General features: G+C 36.5%; 1 protein-coding gene and 1 long non-coding RNA gene across 11 annotated transcripts in view; one reads left to right on the top strand and one right to left on the bottom strand.

The window, feature by feature from the left end:
- LOC136876380 (ionotropic receptor 75a) overlaps window positions 1–19,816 on the top strand; it is a 370,517-nt gene that overhangs the window by 104,980 nt on the left and 245,721 nt on the right. The gene's annotated exons all lie outside the window — the stretch shown is intronic.
- LOC136876381 (uncharacterized) overlaps window positions 1–19,816 on the bottom strand; it is a 131,106-nt gene that overhangs the window by 17,906 nt on the left and 93,384 nt on the right. For both annotated transcript variants that reach the window (XR_010860585.2, XR_010860586.2), the window contains exon 2: window positions 7,681–7,826. This is a non-coding gene — a long non-coding RNA (uncharacterized lncRNA). The remainder of the gene's footprint in view (window positions 1–7,680; window positions 7,827–19,816) is intronic.

The following is a 19,816-nucleotide window of genomic DNA, read 5'->3' on the forward strand; positions in this document are numbered from 1 at the left end:
AGTAATATTTTGACTACCACTGAGCCTTCCCTTTTCCATATTTTGTTGAAGCAATTTGCCCTTCAAATTTACTCAGAAGTAGGTTTCTACCAACGTAGTTCAGATTACCCTCATACTCATCTGTAATCATCATCAACCATTTCACACCCATCATCAGGAGGTTTGATGTGCTGCTCCTCTCCAAATGTCAGTTCTTCCTCCAAAACTTCCAATATTTCACTCACAATCAAACTAGTAAGGGAATACAATTCTCTGAGACTGTAGGACTCCCTGTGCATAGCGTCTGATTTTCAGGACAGTAATATTTACAAGCCTCTATCATGTCAATAATAAGACATAATTGACATCTTTGTGTGTCAGTGGATTCAGAGGAGTGTCAACAATATGGTCCAAACCAAAGTTTACAATTATTGGAAATATTTGTTAATTCATAAATAAAACTCTCGACCGTCGCACAAAACTCTGCGCTGTCTTGCCGCCATGCTCACAATAAGTGTGATTCAAAAATGAATGGTAAGGATAAAGAATTATGTATTCTTGGTTCTTGTTAGCTACAGCCTTTCTGAAGCACAAGAAAGTATTGTGGCCTTAAAACCATGCATAAATATAACACAACTTTATTTTTTTATGACTTCCGATTTTTTGACGCTGTGCACTAATGGGTTTTAAGACAAATTCCTCTCCAAAATGCTGACGATACATTGTCACAGTGGGTCGAAGGATGTCATCTCTTTATCATACAGCCGTAATATTACCCTGCATGACTAGGAATGGCGCACGGTCGCTCCACATAATGCCACCCCCAAACATCAGGGAACCACCACCTTGTTGCACGTGCTGGACAGTATGTCTCAGATGTGAAACATGAGAAGACTGCTCCACACACATTGCAGGAGATTGCAGGCTAAGGGCTCTATTCAGGATCAGAATTCAGGACAGGTGTCTGCAAGAAATCGGTACGAGTCACTGCAGGTAGAACAAAAGAGGGAAAATGAAGAACAGGGAACTGTTGCTGAGAAGAGTGGAAGTAGAAGGAAAGGAAAATGTAGGAAAGGGAAATGTAGAACACAGGATAGGAAAACACAGGTAGAACAGGGTCTTGGGAGGGAGAAAAGGCAGGAGTAAGTAGCTTCTGCAGCTTTCAGGAAAGATAGGGGTGTCCAAGAGGGGAGGGGATAAAATGATTTGGGTAGGGTTGATGTTCTGGTCATGGGGGATTCCATTGTTAGACATGTGGGGAAAGTGTGTGGAGGAAAGGGAACCAGGGTAGAGTGTTACCCAGCAATTAGGTTAAGCCAGATGTTAAGGAAAGTAGAAGAGAGGGAGGAAGGAAAGGAGAAGGTGGTAGTGTTTCACGTTGGTACCAACAACGTAAGGCAAGCTGCTATAAGTACCAACATAGTTGGGGATGTGTGGGATCTAGTAAATGCAGCACACGTGAAGTTTAAGGAAGTGGAGATTGTTATCAGTGGAATATTGCGCAGTAGGGATACTGACTGGAGGGTGATAGGGGATTTAAATGGGACTATAGAGTAGGTATAGCCGGCCCCGTGGTGTAGGGGTAGCGTGCCTGCCTCTCACCCGGAGGCCCCGGGTTCGATTCCCGGCCAGGTCAGGGATTTTTACCTGGACCTGAGGGCTGGTTCGAGGTCCACTCAGCCTACGTGATTAGAATTGAGGAGCTATCTGACGGTGAGATAGCGGCCCCGGTCTAGAAAGCCAAGAATAACGGCCGAGAGGATTCGTCGTGCTGACTACACGACACCTCGTAATCTGCAGGCCTTCGGGCTGAGCAGCGGTCGCTTGGTAGGCCAAGGCCCTTCAAGGGCTGTAGTGCCATGGGGTTTGGTTTTTTATAGAGTAGGTATTTGGGAAACTGGGAGTGAGATTTCTAGATCCTAATGGGTGGGTAGGAGATAGGGATCTGCGCTCAGATGGCCTTCACTTAAACCACAGTGGTACATATAAGTTAGGAAATTTGTTTGGAAGGGTAATAGGGAGGTACATTCAGGGAAACGGGGTGGTCTAGGGAGCGGTGCTAAGGTTACAGGGATCTGGAAGTCTAGTAGGGGTGACATAAAGATGTTAGTGTTGAACTGTAGAAGTATTGTAAAGAAAGGAATAGAATTAAGTAACTTTAAGTCACACTTTAAGTATTCGTACTGTTGTTGTTTACACAGCAAAGCCAAGCTATAGAATTCATGCTAGGAACATGTTTCACATTGGGAAATGTTATATAGTATTATATATTGTGTGTGTGACACAGTTGTTGGCGTAAGATAATAAAGGTTTAGAAAATTCATATTGATCGATCATATCATTGATTCAATTCAGATTTCATTTTCATTCAGTTGGCAGTACTACCCGAACTGGCAGTGCTCCCTTCTTACTCCTCAACTGAGTACAAAAATCTATCACTAAAAAGTGCAGTGAGTTGATAGAAATTACCTAGAAATGTAACATACACTTGGCAAGGAGAACTTGGAGCTCAATGATGTATTTCCAAGCAACCACCTATAGGTGCATGGATTTTTCATTATGATGATTTCCCCTTAATTTAATTTTCACCAAGAACTGATGATGACTCCATGGAGTTGAAACCGGTCTTCTTATAATTGAATAAATTGTTGTAATGTGTTGAATGGTGGAACATCCCTCAAACTCTACATTATTGATAACCGAAGTCGACCGATTCAGCACTAGCATGTAAATCTATTGCTAAAAAGGGTGCAGATAATATACTTACCAGATATTGTAATAGGAGTTGAATCATGGCTGAGAAATGATATAATGGATGAAGAAATTTTCCTAAGGAACTAGAGTGTGTATCGTAGAGATACGATAGGAATGATGGGAGGGAGAGTATTCATTCTGGTGAAAGAAGAATTTGTTACAAATGACAAACATGAAATTCTAGGTGTAGGGCTCATTTCTAAAGATAATAGGCAACTTGATGTCTTAGGAGTGTTCAAACCAGGAATGGGTAGCGCTGATGCTGATTCAGAATTATTTGACAAGATAATCAACTATGTGGGAAACAAAATGGAAAGGAACATAAATGTGGCAGGTAATCTCAATTTACCAAATGTCATTGGTAAGGTAATGCGAACGACGGGAAGCATTACCAACAAATCGCAAATAAGTTAATATGGGAAGTGTAGCTGACTCATAAAGTGATGGAACCAATTAGAGGGAAGAATATCCTCGATGTGGTGCTGGTAAAACCAGATGAGCTATATAGAGAAACCAAAGTAATAGATAGTATTATTGATCACGAAGCTGTTTTTGTCATAGTTAAAAATAAATATGATAGAAAGGATGTCTTAAAATTAGGACTATTAGGCAGTATTATATGGCTGATAAAACAGACATGAGGGAGTGTTTAAAATATAACTATGATCGGTGGAAAATGGTAAAACAAAATGTAAACAGACTCTGGGATGGGTTTAAAGCAATTGTTGAGGAATGTGAAAAAGGTTTTACCTTTAAGGCGACACCCTGGAGATAAAAAGGTATTTTTACCTAATGCATGGATTTTCACAAAACTTTGTGGGAATGTCACCTACATAAAAGTAGAGATAACACAACCATTTCCTTCAAATACAATTAATAGTTTTTCCAAAATATGTTTTCTGTTTGAAATTTTTAATTCCATTTTTTCATGAAATTTAATTAACAAGTTAATGTAAATTCGTAATTAGGTAGATAATACTTTTAAAAGCAATACGTATCGATTTTTCTGTACATAAATAATATAAGGTGATATATCATACTAAAGTTTGTGTAATTTTTACATTCTAAAATATTTGACTTAAAAATCCCTACTATTTGAAACAATTCTGCAATCAAAATTTCTATGTGCAGGTTTCTTAATATAGCTGTGATACATATACCATACAAATTTTGTTACATTTGCAGAATTTTTTGGAAGAAAAATTGGATTTAAATGTAAAATTACAATTGGCAAACAAAGCATTATTAGAGTGATAAATTGCTTGAATTCAGCAGAATAACTTCATGACAAGAGAAAAGAAACTCAATCCTTTTAATTTCAATCATTAAAAATAAATCACAAAATGATCAAAATATTGATTTTTATCTCCAGATTGTCGCCTTAAAGGTGGTAAGGAATGGTAAAGATCCACTATATTATAACAGAGAAGTAAGGAGACTAAGAAGGAGTTAGAGTTAGAAATGGCTGTGAAAGTAAGGAGAAATTGAAGGAACTTACTAGGAAATTCAATCTAGCAAACAAGTCAGCTAAGGATAACATGATGGCAAGCATAATTGGCAGTCATACAAATTTTAGTGAAAAATGGAAGGGTATGCATAGGTACTTGAAGGCAGAAACAGGTTCCAAGAAAGGACATTCCAGAAATCATTAATGAACAAGGGGAGTGTGTATGCGAGGATCTTCAAAAGTCCGAAGTATTCAGTCAGCAGTATGTAAAGATTGTTGGTTACAATGATAATGTCCAGATGGAGGTGGTGACTAATACTAAAGAAGTATTAAAATTTTCCTATGATAACAATGGCATTTACAGTAAGATACAAAAGTTGAAAACTAGAAAAGCAGTTGGAATTGACAAGTTTTTGGGGGATATACTAAAGACCAATGGGTTGGGATATAGTACCATATCTGAAGTACTTATTTGATTATTGTTTGCATGAAGGAGCTATACCAAATGAATGGAGAGTTGCTATAGTAGCCCTTATGTACAGTGGCAGCCCCATGGGGTTCCATTAAATTCAGGAATTTTCATCTTAAATGTTAACAAGGGAAATATTTTACTATAAGATTATTATCAAGGGCATGAATTGTACTGTACTGCAGCCCGATGCGCTACTGGCACTGCGCAGGAGGGCGCTCTCTCATAGCGGACCAAACACTCCCGAGTCTCGCTTGACTGGTCTTGAGGGAGCCAATCAGAGGCACAGTAGACATGTACTGTTCTAACGGAGATTACGGCGCGTTTCTGCCGCGGCCCATCATTGCAGCCAACCTACCCGAAATATTGGTCAGTTTGTGCCATTTCTCTCCTAAAACTAGGAACTATTTTACTGAGGCACTTACCTGAGTTAAATGCGCCTGTTTAAAATAGTCTTATATTTTCAGGATTATTAACTAACGAAACGAGTAACGACTGTAACTACTGTCCCCTCGCATTTGACTCATGTTGGCCATATTCACTGGAGACCGCGATGTTTAGCTTTGTGTTGATGAATGAGCTCATGAGGTGACTGTGACAAGGTGAAATTAAGAGAAAGGTTGTTATTTATATGTAGGCGTAGTGTTATGTTTGCACTTTGTACAGTATGATTACCATCGAACATATTAAAGAAGTAACGTTTTCTTCTTTTTCTATCGAAAAAGAAAGTCAAACTGAAGGAGTGTGGTAGGCCGACACCAGACTTCTCGTTGAAAAAATTGGAGACCAAGAAAAATGAAAATAGGGCTTTTCAAAGACAAATTAATTCTCCTGAAGTATATAACAAGAACCCAAGGATATGTGAAAGTGATATCTCAGAAACCTTTTCCTGCTTTCCTTGCCTGCTATTCTCCCGCTCTAGGAAAGGAGATAAATGGATCACCACAAGGGTAAGTGATATCAAGCATATTAATGAGAAAATTAAAAAGCATGAAAGATCCCTAGAACATATCACTAGTACTATGGACTTTGAAATGCTTGGTAAAGTCAATGTCGTGTCTTGTTTAAGTGATCACTATGGTGAAACTATTCGTAAACATAATTTGATCGTGGACAAGAACAGGCAAATATTAAAGAGACTCATCACTTACGTGCGTTTTTGTACAGAATTTGAATTGCCACTCCGGGGCCACAATGAAGAAGATAATTCTTTAAATCCAGGTGTATTTAAGGGATTAGTTAACTTCACGGCTGATATGGACAGTATAATGAAGCAACACTTAGAAACAGGTAGTGTATTTAAAGGAACGTCAAAGATGATTCAAAATGACATTTTAAGTTGCATGCTGGCAGTGTGTAGGGAGGAAATATCTCAACAGATTAGAGGGGCTGAATTTCTTGGTATACAGTGTGATGAAACAACCGACATCTCGAACCATTGTCAGTTGGTCATTGTTTCAAGATACTTTCACGACGGCTCGGTACATGAAAGATTCTGGGGATTCTTTTATCCATCTGACAAATCGGCGAGTGGAATAACAGAAACCTTACTGGAACAGATTAATCACCTGGTAGGCCATTCTCGCGATAAGTTGATTGCACAGAGCTATAATGGAGCCCATGTTTTTAGTGGCTCTCTTGGTGGAGTTCAAGCAAAGGTTCGTGAGCACTATCTGTACACATATTACGTACACTGCTATGCCCATAAGCTTAATCTCACCATGGAACAATCAACAAATCATATTCCTAAAGTGAGGATTTTCTTTTCAAATTTATCAGCGATACCTGCATTCGTTTCTAATTCATCTCAGAGATTGGATTTCCTCGAAAACATCATTAAGAAGAAAATGCTGAAAGTTGTACCCACGCGCTGGAATTATAACATAAGAAACTGTAAATGTGGTGTACGAAAACAGAGAAAATCTAATAGATTGCTTTGAAGAAATTGAAGAGAACTGTACAAACAAGATCACATTAAATGAAGCAAGTGGCTTAAGATGCATTCTTTGTGATCTTGAATTTGTTTTCTGGCTATATGTGTTCCACAGTCTATTTCCTCACGTTGATCTTCTACATAATCAAATTCAGTCCCGAAACAAAGATATTGTTCTAATAAGAAATTACATTGATTCTTTTGAAAACCACATAATGACAGAAAGAGCACAAGTTGATATAATTCACAGGGAAATTGAACAAAACTTTCCAGAACCCGATCGAAAGAGGAAAAAGGATGATATTTCTCCACATAGTAGATGAATAGTGTCAACCAAGGAAATATGCGACGTGGTTTCTATGCAAGTAAGAGAGAGATTTTAGTTTACTGGCCATTTGGAAGTTTCTGTTTTATTGAATGATGTTCACTTTGAGGCATATTCTACCAAGTTCCCACAGGAATCTTTTAACCATGACTGTTCATTTTATCCCATGCTTGAAAGAGAAGAACTCAAAACAGAACTTCAAGTTATGTACCGAAGAGAAGATTTCGGGAGTATTAGAGGAGCAATTAATTTGTTTAATTTTCTGAGGGAAAATAGATTGTCAATTGTTTTTAGTGAAGTTCATAAACTTCTCAAAATTATTATTACCAGCCCCATGACAACGGCTGAATCAGAAAGATGTTTCTTCACTTTGAAACACATAAAATCGTTTCTTACGAACACAATGAAAACCGAGAGGTTGAACGCTTTGGCAGTGATGTCTATAAGCAAAGATATAATACAATCAACTCCAGACTTTGACAAGAAAGTGTTGGACAAATTTGTGAAATTGAAAGAGCGGCAAATGGATTTTGCCTATAGAAATTAGAGTTAGTGAATTATGTCTGTGTAAATAATTTAATTAAATATCAAACCATCTGTTCATGTTAATTAAGTTAGGAAAAGGTGTCGTGATTTTATTGTGAAATTGTGAAATAGAAATAACCTCTTTGTGAGATGTTGGAAATTTCTCAGCAAGTATCTTCATACTGAGCACCAGGAATCAGAACAAGAGACATGCAGAGAACAGGCATCCTGTGCAGGACTTTACTTACGGCAGGGTGGTCAGTTCTTCTACGCTCTTCCACCCACAGCATTAGGTGATTTTCTACTTCTTATGTTGAGGATGGGGTAGCAGGAACCAAATGCTATCAATGCTTCATATTTCTATGGTTGAGTTGGGCATCAAAAACGGGAGCTCCTGTAGAGCAACCAAAAATGGTAACCGCTGGACCAGGACATGATCAGAGGATGAATGTATGCACTATCTTGTACTAAATTGCATTAATAATAATAATAATAATAATAATAATAATAATAATAATAATAATAATAATAATAATAATCAAAATAATTGCATATGCATTGCATTGTATAGTGTTTGAAGTGTGTATCTTGATAAAATGGTTTGAAGAACTTGAGATATTTGTGGAATTATGAAACTACCACTGCTGATATCCACGAGCTGCCACTGCTTCTCAAATCAAATCAAAATCTCTTTATTTGCAAATGAGGTGTCTACCTCGGTGACAAATGGTACACTAAAATACATCATTGTCAAGCACTAAATTTTAAATTAACAAGAGAAGAAAATTTTTTTTCTAGAATACAATAATATAAAATTTACGCTAACAATTTTTTCTATTAAACAAACAGATCATCCTTAATAATTTTATATTGTTTACAAAATTCTACTTATAATATCTCCTATGCTTACAATCATGGTCAACTCATATACAGTATGTGGAAAACTTCAAATAATACTATGCAACTGGTATAAGATTAATATTTACATTGCATTTATTTCTTTACTACTTTTATTTTTTTTAATTTTTACCCGTTCTGGATCCTAAGTAGCATAACGACCTGCTGTGTCTTAACCAGAGCCCCTTTTGCCACCACTTTTCAGAGTTCCTGAAGGGCCTTCACAGCTACCGTAGTGATCCCAGGGCCCTCGAAGTCCCCACTGTACTTCACACCTACAGGCAGTCCCCCACTTTGGCTGTCCAAATTCCATGGACCAGGGGTTGGAATTAATTTTTTCACACACAATTTTATTTACAATAGCCTGCACTGGTCGAATGCCCTCTAACATTTCATTTATTTTCTCCCGCTGTTTATTCTCTTCTTGAATATCTGTACAGATTTTGGAAAAGGATCAAACACTACCTCTGGTGAACTGTTCCACTCCTTCACGCCCTTCCCAATGAATGAAAATTTACCCCAATCGCTTCTACTAAAATTCCTTCTAATTTTATATTTGTGGTCAGTTCTGCCAATATAATTATTTTCCAACTGAAGCCTCTCACGGATTTCTCCCCATGCTTCTTCTCCTGTATAGGCTCTATACAATCCTGTAAGTCTAGTTTTCTCCCTTCTCTTACTTAAAGTTTCCCACCCAAGTTCCTCTAACATTTCTGAAACACCACTTTTTCTCCTGAAATCCCCTGTTACAAATCTTGCTGCTTTCCTCTGCACACTATCTATTCATTTTATTAGGTATTCTTGGTGAGGATCCCAAACACACTTTGCATATTCCAATAATGGATGAACCATACTTAAGTAACTTTTCTCTTTTAATTCTTTGTTGCATCCTTTAAGTAGCCTCATTATGACATGTAATGATCTGTATGCTTTCCCAACAATGTCATCAACAGGACCCTTCTAGTGCAAATTACTTTCAAATCTTACACCTAAGTATTTGCACTTGCCATGTTTTGGAATAACTACCTCATCCAAAGTATATTCAAATTCAGTTTTAAAGCTCCTGTTAGTAAATGTTGTAACAGTTGATTTGCCTCCATTAACCTTCATATTATTTTCTTCAACCCATTGTTGGATACTCTCAAGGTCCCTTTGTAATTCTGAACAATCCTCAATGTTATTTATTTCCCTATAAACAATTATGTCATCTGCATACAATCTTATTTTTGATGTTATATTGTTCCCTAAATCATTTGTGTATATTACAAAAAGTAACGGACCGATTATACTACCCTGTGCAATTCCCTTCCAAACTTTCACTTCCTGTGATATATTATTTCCTACTTTGACTTTCTGAACCCTTGAATTTAGAAATGTTCTTATCCAATGTGTAACCCTCCAATTTCTTTAATAATGTTCCATGTTCCACTCTATCAAAGGCTTTGGAAAGATCTCTGGCTATGCAATCTAACTGGCCTCCTGAATCCAACTGATCTGATACGTTCTGCTGAAATCCCACCAGTTGTGCCTCACAAGAAAATTTCTGTCTAAATCCATACTGGCTCCTCATGAACCAATTTTTATCATCACATATCCCTCTGATGTACTTTGATATTAAACTCTCCAGTATTTTACAAACTATACTGGTCAGGCTGATTGGTCTGTAGTTGTCTGGTTTCCTTTTATCACCCTTTCCTTTAGAAATTAGTATTATTATAGATTCCTTCCATTCCTTTTGTATTACACTATTATTTATGACATAGTCAAAGAGAAATTTTAAATAAGGCACTATGTACCACCCCATTGTCTTTAATACCTCCCCAGTAATTTGGTCACTTCCTGCTGCTTTTCCTTGCTGAAGCAGTTGGATTTTTCTGAAAATATCTTCATTTGTGAATGGGAAGCTTCTTGTTTCCCTCTGTGTCTCTCCCTCTCTATCTTCTACTTCAGTTTCCAACTCCTGACAATCATCTACTGAATCTCTGAATTCCCTACTAAATAGGTTTGCTTTTTCAGTATCTGTTAAATAGTATTCACCCCCTTCTCCCACCATTGTAGGAATTTGGTTTCCTTTTCCTTTTTGATTCCTGATATATGAATACAGCTTTTTCCATTTCCCTTTGTGGTCATTACCCTCTTGAAGTATGCCATTCATATAATTCTCTTTTGCTTCCTTTTTCACTCTATTCAGTTTCCTCATTAGCTGTTTTCTAGTTTCTCTACTCTCCCTACCCTCTTTGATTTTCCTGTTTACTATTCTACATTTTCTTTTTAATTTTCTTATTTCCCTTGTATAATAAACAGGGTCTGAGGTCATTTTACCCTTCTTAACGGGTATAAATCTCTTCTCTCCTTCCCAAATGATTCCTTTAAATTTAGCCCAAAGTGTATCCACATTACTCCCTTCACTTATCCAACAACTGAATTGTGATTTAAGGTAAGTCCCAAATTCATCAACTTTAGTTTTTCTGTATAATTTCTTGTCTTGTGCGACCCTCTTATTAATCATTTCTGGTACGAGTCCTACATACATTATTACAGCCTTATGGTCACCTATTCCTTCAATTACCTCAGTTTTATCAACAATTTCCCATGGTTTAACCAAGAATACATCTAGCAAGTTATTGAGACACGTCGGTTCTTGTACTAATTGTGTAAATCCTCCCTTGCAAATTAACTTATTTGCCAGTTTCTATTCATGAGCTTCACTTGCAGCTCCATTCCATTCAACTTCAGGCAAGTTTAGATCTCCCCCAATTATTTCCATATCATTATTATTGTTTTTATGAGTATAATCTATTATTTTCTCAAATAATTCCATGTCTCTTTCCTCTCTTCCAGGCCTATATATTCCTATAATTCCCACCTCCTTCATACTATCATAAACTAATTTTATCCCTAATATTTCATCCCTTTCATCGATAAACCATTCATGTGAACAATAAGTTTCCTTCACCAGAATAAACACCCCCCTCCCTTTTTATCTCCTCGGTCTCTACGATATACTGCATACCCTTCTGGAAATACTTTTCTATTACCCACCCCTTCTCTCAACCACGATTCCACTCCTATCACCACATCAATCTCATAAGATTCCATCAATGTACTGAATTTTAATTGTTTATTTACTATACTCTGACAGCTTACCAAGAGCAATCTCAGGCCCCCTTCCTTCCTAAAACATGACAGTTGGAATTGGGTAACATTTGATTCATGAGTTGTGAACGTCCCTGGAACCCAGATCCTTGTACATAGATCTTGATTTAAGGATTGGGGTTTTCTGGCAAGTTTCCCTGTTTATGGCAGTTTAGTGGTATGTGTTTTCTTAAGTGCATATTAGTTTGCAAATCTCTGTTGATAATTGTAGCAATTTGTCTACAGAGAGTTGCTTTTCCATTCCCATTCACATGTAACCCATGCCTAGTGAACATTTGCCTGCCAAGACCTAAAGTATCTACTACATAGACATTTCTAAAACTCTTACATAATCTCTTGATTTTTATATTTACATCATGTACAGCTTTGTTCACACACGAGTCCTCTAAAAGGTCATACCTGTGTGGCACATTAACTACGATTACTTTTGAGTCAGGTAGTTTGGAAATCCTACCTCTGAGGGTCGTAATTAGTTCCTCATCTTCATTTGCAGCAATGTCATTTGTACAACTCACAATTACCACATAATTGTCCTTCTCTAACACAGGATCAGTTTTGGCACTTGGTTTTATTAGTCCTAAATCCTCAGTTTTTGGATTATGCAGCTCATCCTTGATGCCTTCCGGTATACCCCGCCCTTGACTGTCTGCGTAGAGATGAATTTTTGGCAATCCTGACTTTCGGTTGGTTTTCTTCTTTTGTAGGTTACCTCCACTGGATTTAAAATTATTCGGAAAACTTGATGTGTCTTCTTCTGGAACTTGTTGCAATGACTGAAATCTATTTTGGCACTGCAAAGAGTTTTTTCCCTTATGTATAAAAGAAAGGCTGATAGACATTAAGCTGAAAATAACAGGTGGGTCAGTTTGACATGCATTGCATGTAAGCTTTGGGAAAGCATTCTTTCTGATTATATTAGGCATCTTTGTGAAATTAATAACTGGTTTGATAGAAGGCAGCTCAGGTTTAGGAAAGTTTATTCCACTGAAGCTCAACTTGTAGGATTCCAGGAAGATATAGCAGATATCCTGGTTTCAGAAGGTTAGATGGACTGTACCGTGATTGACTTTTCTAAGGCATTTGATAGGGTAGGTAGATCATGGGAGACTACTGGCAAAAAATGAGTACAATTGTACTAGACAAAAGAGTGACTGAATGGATGGCTATATTTCTAGAAAATAGAACTCAGAGAATTAGGGTAGGTGAAACTTTATCTGACCCTGCAATAATTAAGAGGGGAATTCCTCAAGGCAATATTATTGGACCTTTATGTTTTCTTATATATATCAATTGAATTTGAATTGAATTTGAATTTATTGATCATGATTTACATGCCACTGAGACTGAAAAGTCCCTTTATGCAGCGTCTTCTTATAATACAATGCAGATTTATGAAAACAGTAACTACATTTTTATAATATTAAAGTATTAAACTAAACAAGAAACTTAAAAAAAATGAAAATACAGATACCAAAACCAGTAAGGTTAAGACATACATTAAATAATAAGTAAGAAAGTAAATCATTAAGCCCTTCTGTTATTTTGGACTACATGGGTTTAAAGAATATAAAGCTAAAGCAGAGAAACAATTTTCTTCGAAATATACATATTCCTGATTGTTCGACACAAGAATGCCTGATCTCAGCCTCTTGCGTACTCCTCCAGAAAGATAGATGTTAAGAACTGCTTTAGTTGGGTACAGTTAGTGTTACTTGCGAAACGGTGAAGATTAAAGACGTTAAAGATACGTGATGCAGTGCAAACAAAGGATTTGTTAAATTTAGTGGTACGATGAAGGGGAATTTGAAGGATGGTTTTTGTAAACCTATTATCTCTGTTATGTACCGACTCCATAGGTTTAAATGCATTATAAAGGTAGGATGGTGTCTTCAGTTTGAGAATTTTCTGCGTAGCAACAGCTACTGAGATATCCCGACGTTCATGGAGTTTCAACCATTGTAGCTGTATGTAATAGGGTGTTATGTGTTCATCACACCTGGCATTTGTAACGTAACGAACACATGCGTTTTGTACCCTCTGTAGTTTTATGTTCAAAGTTTCAGATAAGTCGTCGTATACGACTGAACCATAGTCATGTGTAAAGAGGTGGAATCAGAGATAAGGCTTTTTGCAGATAATGTTATTCTATACAGAGTGATAAATAAGTCACAAGATTATGAGCAACTGCAAAATGACCTTGATAATGTTATATGATGGACAGTAAGCAATGGTATGATGATAAATGGGGTTAAAAGTCAGGTTGTGAGTTTCACAAATAGGAAAAGTCCTCTCAGTTTTAATTACTGCGTTGATGGGGTGAGAGTTCCCTTAGGGGATCATTGTAAGTACCTAGGTGTTAATGTAAGGAAAGATCTTCGTTGGGGTAACCACATAAAAATGATTGTAATAAAGGGTCCAGATCTCTGCACATGGTTATGAGGGTATTTAGGGGTTGTAGTAAGGATGTAAAGGAGAGGGTATATAAGTCTCTGGTAAGACACTAGAGTATGGTTCCATTGTAAGGGACCCTCACCAGGATTACTTGATTAAAGATCTGAAAAAAATCCAAAGAAAAGCAGCTCGATTTTTTCTGGGTGATTTCTGACAAAAAAGTAGCATTACAAAAATGTTGCAAAATTTGAGATGGGAAGACTTGGGAGAAAGGAGACAAGCTGCTCGACTAAGTTGTATGTTTGCAAGAAATCAGCTTCCTTTCCTGTATCAAATCCTATTTACAATGAATCAATAACAGTAAGTTTCCACCTTTTTGATCCTTGTATTTGCGTTAAGCAAATCAATCAATCATATACAGTACATGTTTCATTCCATTTGGAACATCTTCAGCTCTATTACAATGCTTAGGTGAAATTACAAAGTATTTATCTTCTTAAGAACATCTTAATATATACCTTGTTTTACTTAAAGTCTATGTGAATTTAAAAATTAAATCTCTGTGGCTGCCAGAGTTCATTATCAGCATGGCAGCATTGTGTTCAGGTTTCCTCCAAGCTGATATTCAAAGGTAACTGTCATCAACTGCTGTCGTAGGCCTTGAACAATCTGTTCAAGGCAAGTCATCAATAGCTCCCACCACCCTGATCTGCCTCCATGTTTAATCCTCAACACTTTCATTACAACCATACATTGAGCAACTGCCCTTTTTGACCATCCTTCTTGAGATAATGTAATTATGAGTACTCATTCACATGTCGGCATCACACATTTTGGAACCCTAGATGCTCACAATCAATCAATCAATCAATCAATCAATCAATCAATCATGGATGTAAATGAGAGGGCATATATGTCTCTGGTAAGACCCAATTAGAGTATGGTTCCAGGATCTGGGACCCTCACCAGGATTACTTGATTCAAGGAATGGAAATAGTCCAAAGAAAAACAGCTCGATTTGTTCAGGGTTATTTCCTACAAAAGAGTTGTGTTACAAAAATGTTACAAAGTTTGGACTGGGAAGACTTGGGAGAAAGGAGACAAGCTGCTCGTCAAGTGGTATGTTCTGAGCTGTCAATGGAGAGATGGTGTGGAATGACATTAGCAGATGAATAAGATTGAGTGGTGTCTTTAAAAGTAGGAAAGATCACAATATGAAGATAATGTTGGAATTCAAGAGGACAAATTGGTGCAAATAATTGTTTATAGGAAGGAGAATTTGGGTATTTGGACAACTTACCAAGGGAGATGTACAATAAATTTCCAGTTTCTTTGAAATCAACTAAGAAAAGGCTAGGAAACAAGAGAGAGGGAGTGTGTCACCTAGGCGACAGCCCTAAATGTAGATCAGGATTGATTGATTGATTGATTGATTGATTGATTGATTGATTGATTGATTGATTGATTGATTGATTGTGAGCATCTAGGATGGCAAAATGTGCGATGCCGCCATGTGAATGAATACTCATAATAACATTCAATCAATCAATCAATCAATCAATCAATCAATACCGATCTGCATTTAGGGCAGTCGCCCAGGTGGCAGATTCCCTATCTGTTGCTTTCCTAGCCTTTTCTGAAATGATTTCAAAGAATTTGGCAATTTATTGAACATCTCCCTTGGTAAGTTATTCCAATCCCTAACTCCCCTTCCTATAAATGAATATTTGCCCAAGTTTGTCCTCTTGAATTCCAACTTTATCTTCATATTGTGATCTTTCCTACTTTTATAAACGCCGTTCAAACTTATTCGTCTACTAATGTCATTCCACGCCATCTCTCCGCTGACAGCTCAGAACATACCACTTATTACAAGTGATGAAAATCATTTTTTGTCCGTATTGAAAGTTTCATAAACTGTATATAGGATAATATTTTTTGTTTATTTCCACCTATTCAATACATTACAAGATGTTGGCATTTACTTTAAAACATTATTCAGATGAGACATGTTTCGTCTCCTACTGTGAGGCATCTTCAGTCATTATCAAAAACCTTATTATTTTACCAGGCATCTGGTTAAAGATATTAAAAAATGTGTTTGATGATTATAAGAGAGGTAAGATTTACGTTTGTTATAAACATGTTCATGAAGTAACTAAAAATCTAATATATTGATAAAAACATATGTAGTTCTTTGTTGAATAGGACTTGTTTGATTGTACTATAGTAAAAGAAGGTGGCTTGAAGCTGTAGTCATTAATAGATGTCTAATACATAGTGGAAGGCATAAAATATCAGTTCTATGAGAATATACATTACATTCAATTGATACTAAAGACTAGTGGATTCATAGGTAGTACATATAAAATGTTCAATGAAATAACTAAAGATCTAATAAAATGATAAACACATATGTAGTTCTTTGTTGATTAGGACGTCGTATGATTGTACGGCTTAAAGCCGTAGTCATTAATAGATGTCTAATACATAGTGGAAGGCATATGAAATCAGTTCAATGAGAATATATAATACAATCAATTGATACATAAAAACTGGTAGATTCATAAGCAGTACATTTAAAAATGAAGGCGTCATGTGACTATAAATGACAGTTGATGGCTTAAAGCCGTAGTCAAAGTTTAAAGTATAGGTCAATAACTGCTAATATATGGTAAAAAGATATAAGTCAAAATATAAAGCTTAGTATAAACCAAATCAAAGTTGAGAATTTCCACCCATCATCATCTCTGCAACTTTCTTGATGACTTAATACAAATTAGGCCAACTATAAACATCTGGTGAACTTCTTGTCAACGCAATCTTGCCGAATAAATCTAAAATAACCTACGAACTGTTGACCAATAAATATCACGGACAAATGTATGCCAACGTCAAGTAACTTTTGTCAAACAATTGGAATGTTTTTCCTTCATATTTTTTATACTAAGCTTTATATTTTGACTTATATCTTTTTACCATATATTAGCAGTTATTGACCTATACTTTAAACTTTGACTACGGCTTTAAGCCATCAACTGTCATTTATAGTCACATGACGCCTTCATTTTTAAATGTACTGCTTATGAATCTACCAGTTTTTATGTATCAATTGATTGTATTATATATTCTCATTGAACTGATTTCATATGCCTTCCACTATGTATTAGACATCTATTAATGACTACGGCTTTAAGCCGTACAATCATACGACGTCCTAATCAACAAAGAACTACATATGTGTTTATCATTTTTATAGATCTTTAGTTATTTCATTGAACAATTTATATGTACTACCTATGAATCCACTAGTTTTTAGTATCAGTTGAATGTAATGTATATTCTCATAGAACTGATATTTTATGCCTTCCACTATATATTAGACATCTATTAATGACTACGGCTTCAAGCCACCTTCTTTTACTATAGTACAATCAAACAAGTCCTATTCAACAAAGAACTACATATGTTTTTATCAATATATTAGATTTTTAGTTACTTCATGAACATGTTTATAACAAACGTAAATCTTACCTCTCTTATAATCATCAAACACATTTTTTAATATCTTTAACCAGATGCCTGGTAAAATAATAAGGTTTTTGATAATGACTGAGGATGCCTCACAGTAGGAGGCGAAACATGTCTCATCTGAATAATGTTTTAAAGTAAATGCCAACATCTTGTAATGTATTGAATAGGTGGAAATAAACAAAAAATATTATCCTATATACAGTTTTACATACCACTTAGTCGAGCAGCTCTTCTTCTTTCTCTCAGTTCTTCCCAACCCAAACATTGCAACATTTTTGTAACGCTACTCTTTTGTCGGAAATCACTCAGAACAAATCGAGCTGCTTTTCTTTGGATTTTTTCCAGTTCTTGAATCAGGTAATCCTGGTGAGGGTCCCATACACTGGAACCATACTCTAGATGGGGTCTTACCAGAGACTTATATGCCTTCTCCTTTACATCCTTACTACAACCCCTAAACACCCTCATAACCATGTGCAGAGATCTGTACCCTTTATTTACAATCCCATTTATGTGATTACCCCAATGAAGATCTTTCCTTATATTAACACCTAGATACTTACAATGATCCCCAAAAGGAACTTTCACCCCATCAACGCAGTAATTAAAACTGAGAGGACTTTTCCTATTTGTGAAACTCACAACCTGACTTTTAACCCCGTTTATCAACATACCATTGCCTGCTGTCCATCTCACAACATTTTCGAGGTCACGTTGCAGTTGCTCACAATCTTGTAACTTATTTGTCACTCTATAGAGAATAACATCATCCGCAAAAAGCCTTACCTCTGATTCCACTCCTTTACTCGTATCATTTATATATATAAGAAAACATAAAGGTCCGATAACACTGCCCTGAGGAACTCCCCTCTCAACTATTACAGGGTCAGACAAAACTTCACCTACTCTAACTCTCTGAGATCTATTTTCTAGAAATATAGCAACCCATTCAGTCACTCTTTTGTCTAGTCCAATTGCACTCATTTTTGCCAGTAGTCTCCCATGATCCACCCTATCAAATGCTTTAGACAGGTCAATCGCGATACAGTCCATTTGACCTCCAGAATCCAAGATATCTGCTATATCTTGCTGGAATCCTACAAGTTGAGCTTCAGTGGAGTAATCTTTCCTAAAACCGAATTGCCTTCTATCGAACCAGTTGTTAATTTCACAAACATGTCTAATATAATCAGAAAGAATGCCTTCCCAAAGCTTACATACAATGCATGTCAAACTTACTGGCCTGTAATTTTCAGCTTTATGTCTATCACCCTTTCCTTTATACACAGGGGCTACTATAGCAACTCTCCATTCATCTGGTATAGTTCCTCCGACCAAACAATAATCAAATAAGTACTTCAGATATGGTAGATATGGTACTATATCCCAACCCATTGTCTTTAGTATATCCCCAGAAATCTGCTCAATTCCAGCCGCTTTTCTAGTTTTCAACTTTTGTATCTTATTGTAAATGTCATTGTTATCATATGTAAATTTTATTACTTCTTTGGCCTTAGTCTCCTCCTCTATCTCGACATTATCCTTGAAACAAACAATCTTTAGATACTGCTGACTGAATACTTCTGCCTTTTGAAGATCTTCACATACACACTCCCCTTGTTCATTAATTATTCCTGGAATGTCCTTCTTGGAACCTGTTTCTGCCTTAAAATACCTATACATACACTTCCATTTTTCACTAAAATTTGTATGACTGCCAATTATGCTTGCCATCATGTTATCCTTAGCTGCCTTCTTTGCTAGATTCAATTTTCTAGTAAGTTCCTTCAATTTCTCCTTACTTCAACAGCCATTTCTAACTCTATTTCTTTCCAGTCTGCACCTCCTTCTTAGTCTCTTTATTTCTCTATTATAATAAGGTGGGTCTTTACCATTCCTTACCACCCTTAAAGGTACAAACCTGTTTTCGCATTCCTCAACAATTTCTTTAAACCCAGAGTCTGTTTACATATTTATTTACCGTTTTCCACCGATCATATTTACTTTTTAGAAACTGCCTCATGCCTGCTTTATCAGCCATATGGTACTGCCTAACAGTCCTACTTTTAAGACCTTCCTTTCTATCACATTTATTTTTAACTACCACAAAAACAGCTTCATGATCACTAATACCATCTATTACTTCAGTTTCCCTATAGAGCTCATCTGGTTTTATCAGCACCACATCCAGGATATTTTTCCCTCTGGTTGGTTCCATCACTTTCTGAATCAGCTGTCCTTCCCATATTAACTTATTTGCCATTTGTTGATCATGCTTCCTGTCGTTCGCATTTCCTTCCCAATTTACATCTGGCAAATTCAGATCTCCCGCTACAATCACATTTCTTTCCATGTCGTTTCCCACATAGCTGACTATCCTATCAAATAATTCCGAATCCGCGTCAG

The sequence above is a fragment of the Anabrus simplex genome, chromosome 6, assembly GCF_040414725.1.
Source record: "Anabrus simplex isolate iqAnaSimp1 chromosome 6, ASM4041472v1, whole genome shotgun sequence".
Lineage (NCBI taxonomy): Eukaryota > Metazoa > Arthropoda > Insecta > Orthoptera > Tettigoniidae > Anabrus > Anabrus simplex.